At 36.8% G+C, this 17,565-nt stretch overlaps 1 protein-coding gene across 3 annotated transcripts in view; it reads right to left on the bottom strand.

Annotated features, from left to right (window-relative positions):
- Positions 1-17,565, bottom strand: part of B3GALT1 (beta-1,3-galactosyltransferase 1) — a 574,453-nt gene that overhangs the window by 220,575 nt on the left and 336,313 nt on the right. For all 3 annotated transcript variants that reach the window (XM_063595434.1, XM_063595435.1, XM_063595433.1), the window contains exon 2: positions 6,122-6,179. The gene's annotated coding sequence lies outside the window, so the exon portion shown is untranslated. The remainder of the gene's footprint in view (positions 1-6,121; positions 6,180-17,565) is intronic.

The raw sequence follows: 17,565 nt of genomic DNA, 5'->3' as shown, positions 1-17,565 counted from the left end.
TACTATCATTGGCATTTAACATATGTACATATTTTTACAAATCCCATTTGTAGATATTACCTTCAATAAATGAGAAAGGTATTCTCCACAAATCCTTAGGATGTGTAGGCACTCAGGTATTAATAGGTGAGGTGGTTTTTCTTTTTCTACACACAAGACACACACGTATGTACATACATAGGTACACATCCATAAAAATACACAAACAACTTCATTTTTCTTATGGTATGACTTTTTAAGTTAAAAGATGTATGAAAATGTGGCATTTAGTGATAAAAAGAAAGACATACAGAATGTTAAATATTTATATGTAGCATACCTACTATGTGCAAAAACTACCACAGTCACTGCGGACAAAGATGAATGAGACATGGGTCTGGCCTGAAAAAGCACCTATTATAGAGGGTGCAGGAAGTGGGAGACATGAAGTACACAGATAAATATTAATATGTAATAAGGTAATAAGGGCATCATAAGATGTACCACATTTAAGCAGAGATAAATCATTTAAAAGGAATCTGTAAGGCAGGCATCCTGATTTCACACCAGACTCTTAACCACAAAAGATAATGTTGGAACTTTAAGAAGACTACTGAGGAATTCATTTGTGATGAATGAACACATACTTCAGAATAAAAGTAGCTGCTATTTATTGAATGTCTACTTTATATTTGTTTTCTCTAATTCTCACAATGCTGCAAGCTTGTTTACAGATAAAACGTCTAAGTTTCAGAGAGGGTCAGTGAGCTACAAAATGTCACAGTGGGATAGTGGCAGAGCTAGAATTCAATCCTAGGGCCAGCCACAATTCCACACCACTAAAACAAGAACAAGCTTGTCTGCCTTTGGCCCTGCTGGTCATCTTTTCTTGAGCCAGGACCACTCTTTTCCCAGGCTGTCTGTTCTGAGATCGGCTGCTTTCTCCTTTCTGTGCTCTTAGCTGTTGGTAGATTATCTCACTCTTGGCTGTTGAGATTGTGCTGGGTACAGCCTCTGTCAATGGCTACAAGGTTTTTCTTCCCCCCAATATGTTCAGCAAAATGTTGGCTTCCTGCTTTCCTTGTTAACCCCTGGGGTGGCTCTTGTGGGTTTGGTTGACCCTGCAGTCTTCTGTCTATTGTAAGCATTCAGAATTCTCTGCTTGATCAGTGGTGTGGGGTGTGCTGGGGCAAAGGGAAGGGATTTTTCTACTCCCTTTGGCAGGAAGAATTGCTTCTTTGTCAGGGTTAGAGTTGCAAACAGACGCCCCTTTGTAAGGTGTCATGATACTTCCTGGGTAACACCATTAAATGTTTCCCAGGGAGCAGAACTCTAGGGTCATTGCTGAATTACTATTTAACTTCCAAGGGTATGTGAGCCTTCAACTGTTGTTCAACTGCACTATTGAACTCAGCACGTGGTAAAAGTAAGATTCTCATGAACTGAGTCTTTGATAAAAGGAATCATGGGCTGAATCTTTTACAGAACATGTCTGTTTTGTTAAACATTGTGTACTCAAAGTCCAACATAATGGATACATGGCACATAGTAGGTGTTCAATAAAAGTTAATTGAATGAATGAACTTGGAATAGAAGCAGCTGGCTGTGTGTGGTTATCTCAGCACTTACCTCTTTTTTTCTCTGAATGAAGAAACAACTATGTTGACCGCACACGTTAAAAGATAATTTAGTGACTCAGGTTATAAGAGGTAACGAATATATAGGGAAAGTAATGAAGATGTTAAGTTATCAGAAGACAGTTTTGGGGTATGGGTAGTACTGTCTGGACTAAACTCTACCTATTCTTAGAGTGACTAATAATCACAAATAAAGTGTCTACTTTTCTCTTTCTCACGCACACATGTGTGCACGCGCACACACACACACAACCTTTCTGCTCTTCCAGGAATATATCTGGATACTCATACAAAGGTGCTGCAGAATTTCTAGGGAAGGCAACATGAGAAGGACTGGAGCAATAGTATTCTGAGTTCCCTAACAAAAGTTCATTGCATAAATACTGAATGCTTTTTTCACCAAGAATCTCAGGACAATTTATCTTTCTAGAAACAAACAGGTTTAGAAAAGGCTTTGAAAGGTCAAATCTAACATCTGCTTCCTTAAGAATTTTGTTTTAAAGCATGGGGAACACATAATTAAGGAGCATTTATTATACAAAAGGAAGAGATATTCTTTTGTCTCATTTGGTTTGTTTTGGTGAAGAAATTGGCTTACTTCTGTTAGCATATTTCCATTTAGATTTACTTTCAAAGAGGGAGTATTTCTTCTTTGAACTTCAGCTTTATTTAATCTTTGAAGATGGAAGAAGAAATAAAATGTGATGAAGAATAATAGTAACGGATCCTGGAAGTACAGAAGCTACTAAATTTGCTTAAAGAGAAATAGAAAATCTGAGCAGACCTATAACAAGTAAAGAGATTGAGTCAATAATCAAAAACCTCCAAGCAAAGAAAAGTCCCTGACCAGATATCTTCACTGATGAATTCTACCAAACACTTAAAGAAGAGTTAATACTAATCCTTCTCAAACTTTTCCAAAAAATGAAGGAACACTTTCTAACTCATTCTATGAGGTCAACATTATCTTGATATCAGAGCCAGATAAAGACATCACAAAAATGGAAAACTACAGACCAATATGACATATGCATAAACATGTAAAAATTCTCAACAAAATACTTGCAAAATGAATCCAGCAGCTTACCAAAGGGATTATGTATATATAATATGACCAAGTGGTTCTCTGATATATATTCTCACTATATATATAATAAATATATATATATACACATATATATATAGATCAAGTGGTTTCTTTTGTTGAACCACCCTTGCATTTCATTTGTCCCTGAAATGCAAGGGTGGTTCAACAAAACAAAACCAATCAATACAATATATCACATTAGTAGAATGAAAAGAGGAAAAAACATGGTCTTCTTAATTGCTGCAGAAAAAGTATTTGAAAAAATCTAATACTATTTCATGACAGAATCACTCAACAGAGTAGATATAGAAGGGAACTTCCTCAAGCACATAAAGGGCATTTATGAAAAAGCTAGAGCTAACATCATATACAGTGGTGAAAAAACTAAAGCTTTCCCCCTAAGGTCAGGAAAAAGACAAAGATGAACATACTCATTACATCTATTCAACACTGTATTGTAAATTCTAGTAAGATCAATGAGGCAAGCAAAGAAATAAAAGACATTCAAACTAAAAAGGAAGAGGCAAGAATATTTGCTGATGAAATGATCTTATCTATAGAAAATCCTAAAGAATCCACAGAAAACAAACAAAAAACAAATTTGGTAAACTTGTAGGATACAAGATCAACATACAAAAACAATTGTATTTCAGTATAAAAGCAATAATCAATCAAAAATCAAATTAAGAAAACCATGCTAGTGTAGCGTATCCATATAATGGAATATTATTCAGTCATTAAAAAGGAAAAAAATTACTGATACATCTCCACTGGTGTGGATGGCCCTTGAAAACATGATGTTAAGTAAAAGAGTCCAGACACAAAGGTCTGTATTGTATAATTCAATTTATATGAAATATCTAGAATTTGTAAATACTTAGAGACAGAAATCAGATTAGTGTTTGTCAGGGGCTGGGGAAGGAGAGAAATGTAAAGAGACTATTTAATGGATACTGGGTTTCCTTTGGGGGTGACAAAAATATTTTAAAACTTTAAGGTAGTGATGATTGCACACCATTGTGAATGTACTAAATGCTACTAAATTATACACTTTAAAATGGTTAATTTTATGTTATATGAATTTTGCCTCAATAAAAATAAAAACAAGAGAAGAAGGAAATTCTGTGTTACATTTATTATGCATGAATTAGAGTGAATGCAAATGAAAAATGCCAAGGTTTATCTTTGAAAAATTGACTAATATTAAAAAGTAAATCAAACATTTTTAAAAAATAAAAAGGGATTATCTGTGGATAAGGTAGGGGTGGTAAAGCTGTGTTGATAAAAACAAAAATCTTTTCTACAGGCCCAGTGAGTCAATAAAAAAACATTATTTGCTCTTACTATGGTCACAGCATGACACTATATAGTTTGAGCAAGTGAAAGGCTATAAAATCTACTGTCATCTCCTCTGCCTGTCATGGAGGCAGGCAGAAGCCAATGCAATTGACTTAGAAAGAATATTCTGAGTCTGACTCAGGCATGGAAGTGGGTTAATGGAGGTTAAAAGGAATAATAAATGGGAAAACCAAGCTGAAATCCAGGGAACACATCCAGTAGTAGTCAATCTAATGGAAGAAAAACAGAAGTATGAGGCAAAGCAATTAAATGGGGGCTACCGGATGAAATAGTTCCCATAAAAGAGGATGAGTTGGTGGCATATGGAAAAATAAAGATAAGGTAATTAAAGGCATTTATGTGGCATTTGATGGCTAAACAAAATGCCACTAAAAGCACCCACTTAGCTTGAACAACAAATACACATGAAGTAGAAAATAATTTGGTGTTAAATTGTACTTAATTTTATCTGAACACAAGAGAAATCTATACATTAGTGTGGGGCAAAGATGGGTAAGAATATTTCATATGGCAAATTAGATTGATATTGTATCCTAAGAAATGGGTAGGAATTGGACAGAGATGGGATGAGTAGAGACATTTCTTGTAAGTAAGGAGCATAATGAGATGGACATGAGAAAGGGGATACATGAGACAGTAAGGACTTTGTTTAGTGTAATAGTTTATGTTGCACAGAAAAAAAAATTGAGTTTGGATATGAATCTTGGGACCAGATCAATGAAGTTCTTAAATGCCTGTGTGCAGAGTTTGGACATTATCCTTCATGCTTTGAGCAAGGTTATCATATGATAAGAGCAGAATTTTAGAAGATAAATTTAATGGTATTTATAATGAACTGAAAATTTGAGATATCATAATAGGGAGATGACTGTTCAGGAGGTTTTTGTGGTAATCCAGGTAACATTATCATGAGGCTAGGATGATTACACTGAGACTGAAAGAAAAGATTATATAAGCATAAAATTTAGTGGCAGATTAATTAAAAGGATGAGTTAGAGTTGAAAAATTCATCATGATTCAAAGGTTTGTAAGATGAGAAACTAAAAGGAGAGTAGATGATTGTATATTTTAGAATAACTTAAAGAGCGAAATTAGGTTGTTTATAGCTGAAAGGATAAATGCTTGAGGAGATGGAAACCCCATTCTTCATGATGTGCTTATTTCACATTGCATGCCAGAATCAAAACATCTCATGTACCCCATAAATACATACAACCACCATGTACCCACAAAATTTAAAAAATAAAGAAAGAAAAATAAAAGGAGAGCAGAAACACTATAAAAATTTGAGTGACTGGGAAAAAAAACTAGATCTGTGGCATGAACAATAAGTCCACTTGGACATTCTGAGTTTGAGAGCCCAGATGCATATCTTAATGATTTCCTTTAGGGAAGACATCCAGAACAGGAAGTAAAGAGAGAATCCAGGTCAGAAAATACAGATTTGAAAGTCATTGTTTGACCACCTCTAGTACTCTTTCTAAGGGTTTCAAATGTTAAGGATACTCTGGAAAAATTAGTCAGCATATTGCATCATTATTTCATGGAAGGATTCTGCCTTTCCTCTTGCATTTGTCTATTTCTACAGAAGGATGAAGAAACAAAGACTTATGGGATGAGAGAAATGCTGTTACAGGGTACCACACAGCATGTAAGCTGCTGCTTTGAGGGAAGTATACCCCTCAGGGCTTCCCTTTCCTGTTCATGCTCAGCTTGGTGCTGTAAGAAATATAAGCCAAGTCAAGTATAAACTCAAAAGTAAATAGTCGAGTTGGATTTTCAGGAAAATTTGTGCATACATGCATCTGGGGTCCCTACTAGCCTCATTGTGTAAGCTGTGTGGATACCTTCATGGGGAACATGGCCACTTCCTTTCTGAGATGTACATTAAATATACTTGAGAAGGTTCATGTCTAATTTTTAAGCTGGCTTTTCTTGCAGGTGATTTCTCTATTCTAATAAAGGCAATTTTCTAGTATGGAAGGTGAGATGAGACCACTGAGGATCAAAAGCAACCAAAATAAGAAACTACAGTAAGCCAAATAAACTTTACACTTACGCTTTCAAAGAGGCGATCTCTAGAACACTTCTGAGGACCCAGCAGCACAGCAAGAGAACTTTTTCAAGAGAAGAAAAAAATACATTTAGATTAAAATCTTATAAATGCTGCAAATAAAAAAGCCCTATACAAATCTTACAATAATATACACCCACTTTCAAAATTTATTGTCACAAAAATGGTGCATTTCACTAACAAATAATTGCTGACCAATCATTTGTCAGGCCATTACTTTCTCTTCTTGTCATTTTTTATTTCTTTTTCTTCTCACAAGGGGGAGTGGGTCCTTACTCACCCTCAGGGAATAAATGGTTTCAGAACTGTGCCAATTCAGCTTTGTTTGCTAGATGCATTTTTACAAGTATCTGATTTTCCACTGCTGTGGCTACAAGTATCATTAGAAGATCCTGTGATGGCAGGTGGGGGGAAACAGAGCAAAAGACAGCAACTCACAAAAAGGTAGTTTCAGCTATGTAAGCAACTACATTGGTGAGTTGGACAAAGAGGATCTGAGGTGGGTAGGCACTAGGAGAAGGAAGAGGAACAGGGTAATAGTAAAATAGTTCTCTCTCGCTCCCTTCATGCAAGGAAAGAACTACTTTCTGATCTGGATGACTTAGAAAGAGGGGAGTTTGGCAGAAACCCTGGGTCCTACCCATGAGTGACCTGGAAGGCTAAATCAAGGAGGCCTTATCTTCCTTTACCCAACCTGCTGGTTCACTTAGAACAGCTCCCACATTTTTACTAGGTCTGTGGTAATGCTTTTTGAGCTTGTAGTTGTCTTTCCTGATTTATCCTCAGGAAGTTTAATTTGTACCATATCACTTCTTTGCACCAAACCTCAGATGCCCGTAAAAAGAGGGGTCAAAAGAGATCATCTCTATGCTTTCTTTCAACTTAATATTCTGTGATTTCAGAAAAGGTATAGAAAACTGTTCACCAGGAAAGGGCATTCAGGCTGACACAATTTACTCAGAAGTCACTTCTGCATTTCCATTTATAGCTTTTGAAGCCATTCTCCTTACGGTAAACTCACACAGACATTTTACAAACACCGCAATCACCCACTCCCACCCCAAGTACACATTTTTATTGGGCCGGGTGTGGTGGCTCACACCTGTGATCCCAGCACTTTGGGAGGCCAAGGCAGGCAGATCATTTCAGGTCAGGAGTTCGAGACCAGCCTGACCAACGTGGTGAAACCTCATCTCTACTAAAAATACAAAAAAAATGAGCCAGGCATGGTGGCTCATGCCTGTAATCCCGGCTACTCAGGAGGTTGAGGCAGGAGAATTGCTTGAACCTGGGAGGCAGAGGTTGCAGTGAGCCGAAGTCATGCCACTGCATTCCATTTCCAGCCTGGGTGACAGAGTGAGACTCCATCTCAAAAAAAAAAAAAAAAAATTATTGGCAGTGGCCAAGGGTAGAACAAGTGTAAACACTTCTAAAACCAGTGAAGTGTCATGAGATGTGTTGACAATTTAGTCTTCAGTCAACCAGTGCTTTTGATTTCTGATAATGTCCACAGCTTTACCTTTCTGTGTTCATAATTTGATAGTTAAATATTTTATCTTGTCTGCATCACCCTGCTCCTCCAAAAAGCTATTAATGACTTTTTGGAGAAGAATTTAATATTGCCAAGAAATTTAAAAATCATCTTCCATTAGAGTAATTCTTGTTTCATAAAAGTATTGCTAGAAAAGATCTGGAGGGGCTGTAAAAAATAAATCAGGTTGGGCAGCATTTGGTGGTCAATTCTGCAGGCATCCTTTACTGAGCAATGGTGGATGGCTGAGTCCATTCAAAAGTCAGCACCCTTACTCTTGCTGGCCTCACTAGGAGTTTTGCTTTAAAGATAACAAGAGGGGTGGATTATGGTGAAGATAAAGAAAGCTCTTGACCTGGTACTCTCTATGGTGCTGTACTCAGAATAAATGGGAAATATATTGAAAAATATTCTGAAAGTGAAGTTTCAGACTTTCTCCAGTAAATATTCAGTTGCAATTAAGCACTTTAGATCAACATGGCTCTGAGTCTGAATGGTGCTAAGCTTAGATAACAATATGGCAAATTCTGGAAAGAGGGCTCCTGTTTGGAAGTGCAAAGGAAAATCTATTAGGAATGTATTAGCCAGAATAAAAGCTAGTAAATTCTTTTTTTTTTTTTTCTTTTTTTAAGACAGAGTCTCACTCTGTTGCCCAGGCTGGAGTGCAGTGGTGCGATCTTGGCTCACTGCAAGCTCCGCCTCCCGGGTTCACGCCATTATCCTGCCTCAGCCTCCCGAGTAGCTGGGACTACAGGTGCCCACCACCATGCCTGGCTAATTTTTTGTATTTTTAGTAGAGGTGGGGTTTCACCGTGTTGGCCACGATGGTCTCGATTTCCTCGTGATCCACCCGCCTTAGCCTACCAAAGTGCTGGGATTACAGGCATGAGCCACTGTGCCCAGCGTAAAATGTTTTTTAATATCAATTAAATAGGTGAGCTTGAAAAATGTTTCCTTTAGCTACTCTGGGTACAGGGTTTTCAGGGCTTTTTACTGGAAAATTATGTCAGTCAAATAAATGGTAGTGCTCCTTTCAAGTCCTCCAGGAAATTGTCCCTTCCCATTTTTTTAAAGATATAATGAGGTTTTTTGTTTGTTTTCTACTGGTGAGAACTTGCTTTCTCTCATCCAAAACACCTTAGTGAAACACATTCATCTGTGTTCTTACTTTAGACCCAACTCTGACTTTTGACCATTTACTCCAAAACTGCCCTTCCAATGAGTATCCACTTCTGCCAGTATGAAAACTAATAACTATCATGTTAAAAAATAATTATTTCTAACAATTCTAAACACCTCCTTAAAACTGTGAGAACTGAACTCTTATGGTTATTTTCTGCTCTTTTATCTTACTTTACTTTTTAATTTTGGGTTGTATTTTGCTCCTCTTCTCTCTCTTTTCTGCACTGCTAATCCCACCCAATTTACAGACATTGACACTGTCTAAACATGAAAGAGAGAGAGAGGTAAAGACAAGACAATTCCAAACAGCTTCTTCAGTTCTCTGGTTCACTTGGCAAAAGGAGCTATCCCCATAAATAACTTGTATGATAATAATCAGGAGTATTACTGCTCCCACAGACCAGTCTGCCTATTGTGTCTGAGGTTCGCCAACCTATATAAATCGTACTGCCAGTTTACCCACACCTTATAGATTTGTAAACAGATACTGTTCAGTTTAAACAAACTTCATAAAAGGGAAGATTTTAGGAAGAATGTGTTAATTCTAGGAGGGCTGGGTGTATGGAGACCTCTCCCATTTATCATGATGACTATGGGAAAAGAGGTTATGGCATGTTTTGAATCATTTGGGATTTTTGCTTTTTTCTTTTCCTCTCCTTTTCTATTATCAGTGGTCTGGGTCAGCATCCCAAATTCAAGTTTTCTATGATTACTCCAATTCTTCATAGACTACTTTGGTTTCGCATTTTTTCTTTTCTTTCCCCTACCACTTAACATGACAAGGTGGCATCAGATCCCAAGTCATGCCAGTGCACCTCTCTGGCCAGCAATGCCAATGGATGGATGATGTAAACCACAGTTGTGATGGCTTTTGATCCAATCCCAAAATGTATTATTAAATGCCACTTATAACATGACCAATTTCAGCATATACACAAAGAGATAATATCCCAAAAATATTTGAATCATCAACAAAGAGTAAAAGAAGGCTCTGAATGTCTCATTCTTAATGTAGGTAAATTCAAACACAGATTTAATGTATACGTTTTATCTTTTCTTTGTAACAGAATTTCATAGATGGTATGTGCACAAAGCTTATCTTACTTATTTGAAGAATTATCTTCATAAAAGTTAACCTACTCCATTGTTATATGTTTTTAAAATTCTTATGAAGTAAGCTGCAGCTCCAAGCAACTTTATAATTGGCAGGTTCTTTACATCCTTACACATAACTATGGTCTTAGTTTTTTTGTTGAAATAATGCAGTATGAGTCCTCTGAAAGTATAAAAATATACATTTTTATACATTTTACACATTAATAGGATTCATTCACTTATAAATTTCTATTTATTGGATGCCTAATATTATATTAGCCAATGTTTTAAGTGCTGGGAATAAAATAGGAGCACAAAATATGAAGTCCCTCTTCTTGCAAAGTTTACACTCCTGAAGAGGGAGACAGATATCAACAACAACCACCACAACAACTCAACAAGTAAATATATAATATATGAGAAGAAAAATAAGGCAGGTTATAGGCTATATTTAGCCTTGCTCCTCTCCTGAGTGAGTATAGAGTGATGAAGTGCCAAAGTGCTGGGATTACAGGCATGAGCCACTGCGCCCAGCATAAAATGTTTTTTAAGATCAATGTCAGATCAGGTCAGGACCTTTCCTAATAGGGTGCCATTTGAGCAGAGATTTGAATGGAGCTCTCAGGAGGACAAGTTTGAGATGATTTTTCTTCTGATAGATTGTAGTTACACAGCACTAATCCAAGAAGGCAATCAGAAAATAAAATTATTTCAACTAATTAGTCCATTGAACATGGACAAAACAACTGGTTTTATAGTCCAAAATTTTTACTTTTTATACTGGCTGGTTTTACGGCACATGAATACAAACTAAGACATAGCTTTAGGTTAACTATCTTCTAGGGCAAAATAAAATCCCTGACTGGACCCCCCGATGGTGAAAAATACTTGATTATCACCCTTTTTCATTCTAGAATTTGAGTAGCAAGTGATAAACCCAGGGAGTAGTTGAAAACTGTGATGGCTGTTGAGCTCTGTCTCCCCAAGTCTGCAGTGAGAGTAATCAGCCATCACACAACCAAAGGGATGATGGTGCTCACAGCTATCTGTCAACCAACAGAGATGGACTGAGTGATTTGAAACTTAGAAACAATCATTGTGCTATTTCATGGAGAACAGAACCTCTGGAGAAAGAGTCAAAATAGAAGGAACAGATGTGTGAGGGAAACTAGGAGTTCCAATGAAGGATGCCTGATAGATATGTTGAGAAGGCACTTGGCTATGCAAGCCTAAAACTTAGGAAAAGTCAAGGATGGAGATACAAGTTGAATAGTCATAAGAGCACAGATGGCACTTAAATCTATGATTACTATGGAGAAAGAGTAGACAGGAATGAGAAGGGGTCCCACCACTGAGTCCTTGAGCACGCCAACATTTGCAGGGCTGACAAGAGAAGGAGCCAGCAGAGAAAACCAAGGCCAGTCCCATTACAGGGGAACCAGGAGACTGTAATGTCATGGAAGGCAAGCCAAGAAAAGATAGCACTTTAAGAAGAATGGAATGCCCAACTGTGTCAAATGCCACTGCAAAAATAAGCAGTGATTGTGTAATAAAAATAATAGCAGCTAACATGTGTTATACCTGTATTATCTGCAAAACATTGTTTTAAGAGTTTATACAGATTATCCCATTTACTGTGCACAATACCCATATGGTCAGTAATGTTCTAGTCACAGTTTTAGAGATGAGAAAACTGTGGAAGGAAATATTAATAACTTGCCCCTGGTCATGAAGTCTGACTACTGGATTTAGGAAGATGGATAACGTTGATGGCCTTCAACAGAGCTGTTTCAGTAGAGCAGTGAAGCACCTGGAGTGAATGAAGTGGTTTGAAGGGAAAATGGGAAGTGAGAAAGTACAGATATCAGGTATAGACATGTAAAACATTACTATGCCTAGCACTTAGAATATTCCACATAGATAGAGGTTATTAAAATAGTGCTGATAATTGTAATTATTATTTCTGATAACTGTCTTTCCTGCTGAACCATAAGCACTTTGACAGCATACTTTGTATTTCTTAACCTCTATATTTTAGCCCTCACCCAAATTTCTCAATTACTGTTTACTAGGTGTAGGATTAGGAAGAGGTTAATGGAAGAGATTCATTTTGAGATGCTTTTATAGATAGGTAGGCTTTGAATAGATAGAAAGGTCAAGTATAACGTCCCAAGGATATTCAGACCATTGTTGAGCTCAATATATAAAATTTTATGAAATGTTAAGTCAATAATTTATCCAAATGTTCATTTATGGGATGATAGCTCTGTCTGTCTAGATTGAAAGTCCAAAGCTCAAAAGCCTACAGAGACCAGGCTGCAATGGAAATGAGCACCATGAGTCAGTTTTAAGCTTTGGAATAAGAAGACTGGGGCATAATAAAGAAAAGCCAGAAGTCAAGAATTTTCCTGCGAAATATGCCTCATTTTTTAGAGTGCTGGCATCCAATTCAATGTTTTTAATAATACTATTCAGTGTAAAATAAACAAGGCTATGGGATATACCTGGTCCAATGGCAGACTTCTGGTCTGCACAATATCTACTCAGCTAATGCAGAGGGTTGATTCTGAGGGAGAAAAAAAATCAAACTTACAGTAAAACAAGTGAATTAAAGACTTTTTGCATAGTTTATTAAAATTTTAGATAGCAAGGCAGCTGATAGTTTAAAAATAAAAGCCGTAAGAGAAAAAAATATATTCCAAGGTCTTTCATGAGAGTAGAGAAGAAAAAACATATGTAACCTGTTATCATTAATATTTACAACAGATCTGTCTGAAAAACTGTGTGCTCTAAGGAAAACTCCATTGCATGGGGGTGGCTCTGAGGACTACTGTTAAGGTGAACATTGTGTTACACTGCTCACACTTTCCCAATTCTGAGGCAATAGTTGAGGTGACAGCCTTAGGCAGCATTCATAGAAGTGGGAGAATGCAAGATCAATTTTTTTCTAAGGGAAAAAAAGTATCTTCTATAGTCAGTAAATATTTTATAACTGCTTGGCACATCTCACAACATACTGCTTAGATCAAAGGAATGTTATCTACAGAGATGTTATTTGGAACATCATATTATACAAAACTATTGCCTGTAGCAGTGCTGACAAATAATATTCAAATCCATCATTTAATCTTAAAATAATTTTCTTAGCATCTCAAATTACAATGTGTCCCAGATAACCTCAAAAGAAATTTTCTGTGATCCACTTTCACAAGTGACATCGTTCCTCCTGGTAGGGTCTTTGGGATTTCACATCAAGGAAGTATGGAATTGAGGTGCTAACCATATGCAGGGGCCAGTTAATACTTCAACGATCTGGATGTCAACTTAATTATTTCTTTTGATCAACAATGGCAGCAGACTGCTTTGTTGTCTGGATCTGTGGAATGATACATCATTTACACACAGATAGACCAAAAGAAAAAAAAATTTAGTGTATTGGTGCTTCAAGGTTACTTTATCTGCATGAGTATATGTTAGAAGGGAGCTGATTTGCCATAATATTGTCCATCCCTGTATCTCTGTCTATCTAAGTCTCCAGTAATCACTAATATATAGCTTCTGGATTAAATTAAGGTATATAGAATTTCAATTTACTAAAAAATTTACTATGAATAACAGTTATGAAGGAGTTACCCAAAAGAATGGGCTTTCTTTCCTTAATGTGTTTCTGCTTGGACTGAAGAATCTTTGCAGGTTACTGGATATTTAAAAAATAAATGATTTCTATAAACTTCAACATTTAGATTAAGAATACAAACTCATTACTAAAATGTAGATTAATTCTCAAATCACAGGCAAACCAGGTATCAGACATCTAGGAGGGTACTGTGGAAATAGTCAAATTTGCAACATGACATTTCTCAGGCTGGATTTTACAATGATCCATTGTAGCTTACACTATGTAACTTTCTATGTCTTAATGACCCATGCTGGTTTATAATGTGTAACTTTCTATCTTTATTTCTTCCAGAGACAATGTATGTTCCAGAAGGGGAGATTACAGGCATACTTTATATTTGAGCTCCTATGGCTACTTTTTACCTCCAATCATTTTTGAGCATATGTACAACTTACATCTTAATTAGAAGTTCAAACTTGTGAAAGTATTAACTAAGCATACTCCTTGCTCTCACAATAGGCAGGCCAATGGAATTAAAAAATACAAGCACAGAATGATGGGACAGAATTGTTAAACCAGGAAATCAAGGACCAGAAAAGTAATTTGCCCAAGTTTACACAGCTAATCAATGTCAGGGTTGCAACTAGAATCCCAGATTGGTGCTCTTCTTACTGTATTAATGGACTCTATTAACACTAAAAGTTTGATATTCAAGAAAGACTTGAAAACCATCAATAAGATTCTATTTAAATTTTTTCTTATTTACCATGAATATAGCCTAACCCCCTCTTTTTTTAATGAAGGCACAAAAACACAATAGAATTATACAACTTAATAGATCCAGTGTTATTATCAAATTTATTGTTCCAAAAAGTATAAGTGTCAGTTCCTGTATCACTAACATTTTGCATGTTGGGTAAAATTTCCTATTCTGAGCTCTAACAACCAGATCATTCCTTAGAGTCACTGGAGTATGTGTTCTCTCTTTTAGTTCCCTCTCTCTGACTTAAGAAGTTTCAAACACAAATCTCACCGCGTGGTACAGTGACACATGAAACACGGCAGACTGCTGACTATGGAAAGCCAAAGGGCATTAAAGCTTGCTTTAAACAAGATCATTGAAAAATCAGTTTTCTTTTAAGTTCATACAATGTCATATCATTAAACTGTGTTTTCATTTATGAAATATGACTGCCATGCCAATGCTAGTTTGTTTTAGCAGTGCTACTTCACGGTGAAAATGTTTCAATATCATACAATAGCCTAAAACACATTTTGGTTAAACTTTATTGAAATATTTATGAAATTATGGATCTCTGAGCTTAATTTTCAAATTGATTATCTAAAATTCATTGGGTTGCTCTATCCATGAGCTCACTTCAATAGCAGATCTACAGGGCTAGAATTTTCAAATATGCCACTTATTGGTCTTATTCTATATCCAAAGAAGTATTATATAGTGTTCTGTGCATGACAAATACTTGCCAAATGTTGACAAAGGAAGCAGCTTTGCTGATTCTGACTTCCTGCTTTGTTCACTATAGCCACTACTATTGATGTATTCTGTAATTTGTTTCTATTATTGGCCCAGCAACTATGGGCAGAGACTTCAGAGAGGTGAGGCATACAAACAAGGAATGAGTCAATAGTGGATGTATCCAAAAGAAAAGAAAAAAAAAAAAAGAGTGGAATCATGTCATTTGCAGCAACATGGATGGTCATTATACTAACTGAAATAAGCCAGGCCCAAAAAGACAAATATGCATGTTTTCACTTGTATGTGGAAGCTGAAAAAATTGATCATATAAGGCAGAGGGTGGAATGGCAGTAACCAAATACTAGAAAGGGTGTGAGGATGGAAGTGTGGATTAAGAGAGGTTGCTTAATGAGTACAAGCATATAGTTAGAAGGAATACATTCTAATGTTCAATAGCAGAGTAGAGTGACTACAGCTAACAATGTATTGTATATTTCAAAATAGCTAGAAAAGAGGACTTAAAACCTTCCCAACATATACAAATGAGAAGTACTTGAGGGTGATGGATACTGCAAATACTCTGACTTGATCATGACATGTTCTATGCATGTAACAAAATATCATATGTGCCCCATAAATACGTACAAATATTATGTATCAACAAAAAAACAGGTAGAGGCATCTGACTTCTCTGGGCATTAGTATAACGGTGCTGGTGCTGCGGCCATCAGAACATTGGTGACAGAAGAATCCCCATGATGTTTTAGTCTCCTAAAGAGTAGCAGAGTGATTTCAAGCCCTTCTATTTCACTGAAGCACCACATACGTGCACCACAAAGTCGAAGTGAAAGCAACAGAAATCCATCTTGATTCAGAACAGGAGTTGGTGTCTGAATTTGCTCCCCATACATATTCCTGCAGACACGGGTGAGAGCCAAAATATCTAACAAACTGGAATAGCATGGGCACTAACTAATCAGGGTAGCTGGGAGCAGCCATAAGGGCATACTACTGAGTACCTACCTTCTATTTTTTTTTAAATTATTATTATACTTTAAGTTCTGGGATATTTGTGCAGAACAATGTCCAGTTTTGTTACATAGGTATACACATGCCATGTTGGTTTGCTGCACCCATCAACCCATCACCTACATTAGGTATTTCTCCTAATGCTTTCCCTCCCATAGCCCCCCACCCACTGACTGGCCCCAGTGTGTGATGTTCCTCTCCCAGTGTCCATGTATTCTCATTGTTCAACTCCCACTTATGAGTGAGAACATGCAGTGTTTGGCTTTCTGTTCTTGTGATAGTTTGCTGAGAATGATGGTTTCCAGCTTCATCCATGTCCCTGCAAAAGACATGAACGTATCCTTTTTTATGACTGCATAGTATTCCATGGTGTATATATGTCACATTTTCTTTATCCAGTCTATCATTGATGGGCATTTGGGTTGGTTCCAAGCCTTTGCTATTGTGAGTAGTGCTGCAATAAACATATGTGTGGATGTGTCTTTATAGTAGAATGATTTACAATCCTTTGGGTATATACCCAGTAATGGGATGGCTGGGTCAAATGGTATTTCTAGTTATAGATCCTTGAGGAATTACCACACTGTCTTCCACAATGGTTGAACTAATTTACACTCCTACCAACAGTGTAGAAGTGTCTGAGTACCTACCTTCTTACAGAGCATATCTTCAGCTTGGTGAAGAGAGGGTCTTTCGAATTTCTAGGTGGGGGTAAACTAATCCCCTTTATTTCACCATTATCAGAGGTGCTCTGCTCCTGCCCTGCCATGCTCACCTGCCAGGCAGGAGTAGAACCAGTGATGGTTAAAGTTAATATTGCTCTGAGAGTCTTAATCTCCTCAGCTGCTGACAAAGTTGCTTTTACTGTGCTCATTACTTAGTTCAGTTCAATTTCTTTTTTAATCTCTTTAGAAAAGATGAGGTAGGTTTTTGTCGGGTTTGTCAAAGATCAGATGGTTGTAGATGGGTGGCATTATTTCTGAAGCCTCTGTTCTGTTCCATTGGTCTACATCTGTTTTGGTACCAGTACCATGCTGTTTTGGTTACTGTAGCCTTGTAGTATAGTTTGAAGTCAGGTAGCGTGATGCCTCCAGCTTTGTTCTTTTTGCTTAGGATTGTCTTGGCTATATGGAGTCTTTTGGTTCCATATGAAATTTAAAGTAGTTTTTTCTAATTCTGTGAAGAAAGTCAGTGGTAGCTTGATAGGGATAGCATTGAATTTATAAATTACTTTGGTCAGTATGGCCGTTTTCACAATATTGATTCTTCCTATCCACGAGCATGAAATTTTTTCCATTTGTTTGTGTCCTCTCTTATTTCCTTGAGTAGTGGTTTGTAGTTCTCCTTAAAGAGGTCCTTCACATCCCTTTTAAGTTGTATTCTTAGGTACTTTATTCTTTTTGTAGCAATTGTCAATGGGAGTTCACTCATGATTTGGCTCTCTGTCTATTATTGGCGTATAGGAATGCTTGTGATTTTTGCACATTGATTTTGTA

The sequence above is a fragment of the Pan paniscus genome, chromosome 13, assembly GCF_029289425.2.
Source record: "Pan paniscus chromosome 13, NHGRI_mPanPan1-v2.0_pri, whole genome shotgun sequence".
NCBI classification, from domain to species: domain Eukaryota; kingdom Metazoa; phylum Chordata; class Mammalia; order Primates; family Hominidae; genus Pan; species Pan paniscus.
The sequence above is the reverse complement of the archived record's forward strand: the minus strand, read 5'-3'. Positions and strand labels throughout refer to the sequence as shown.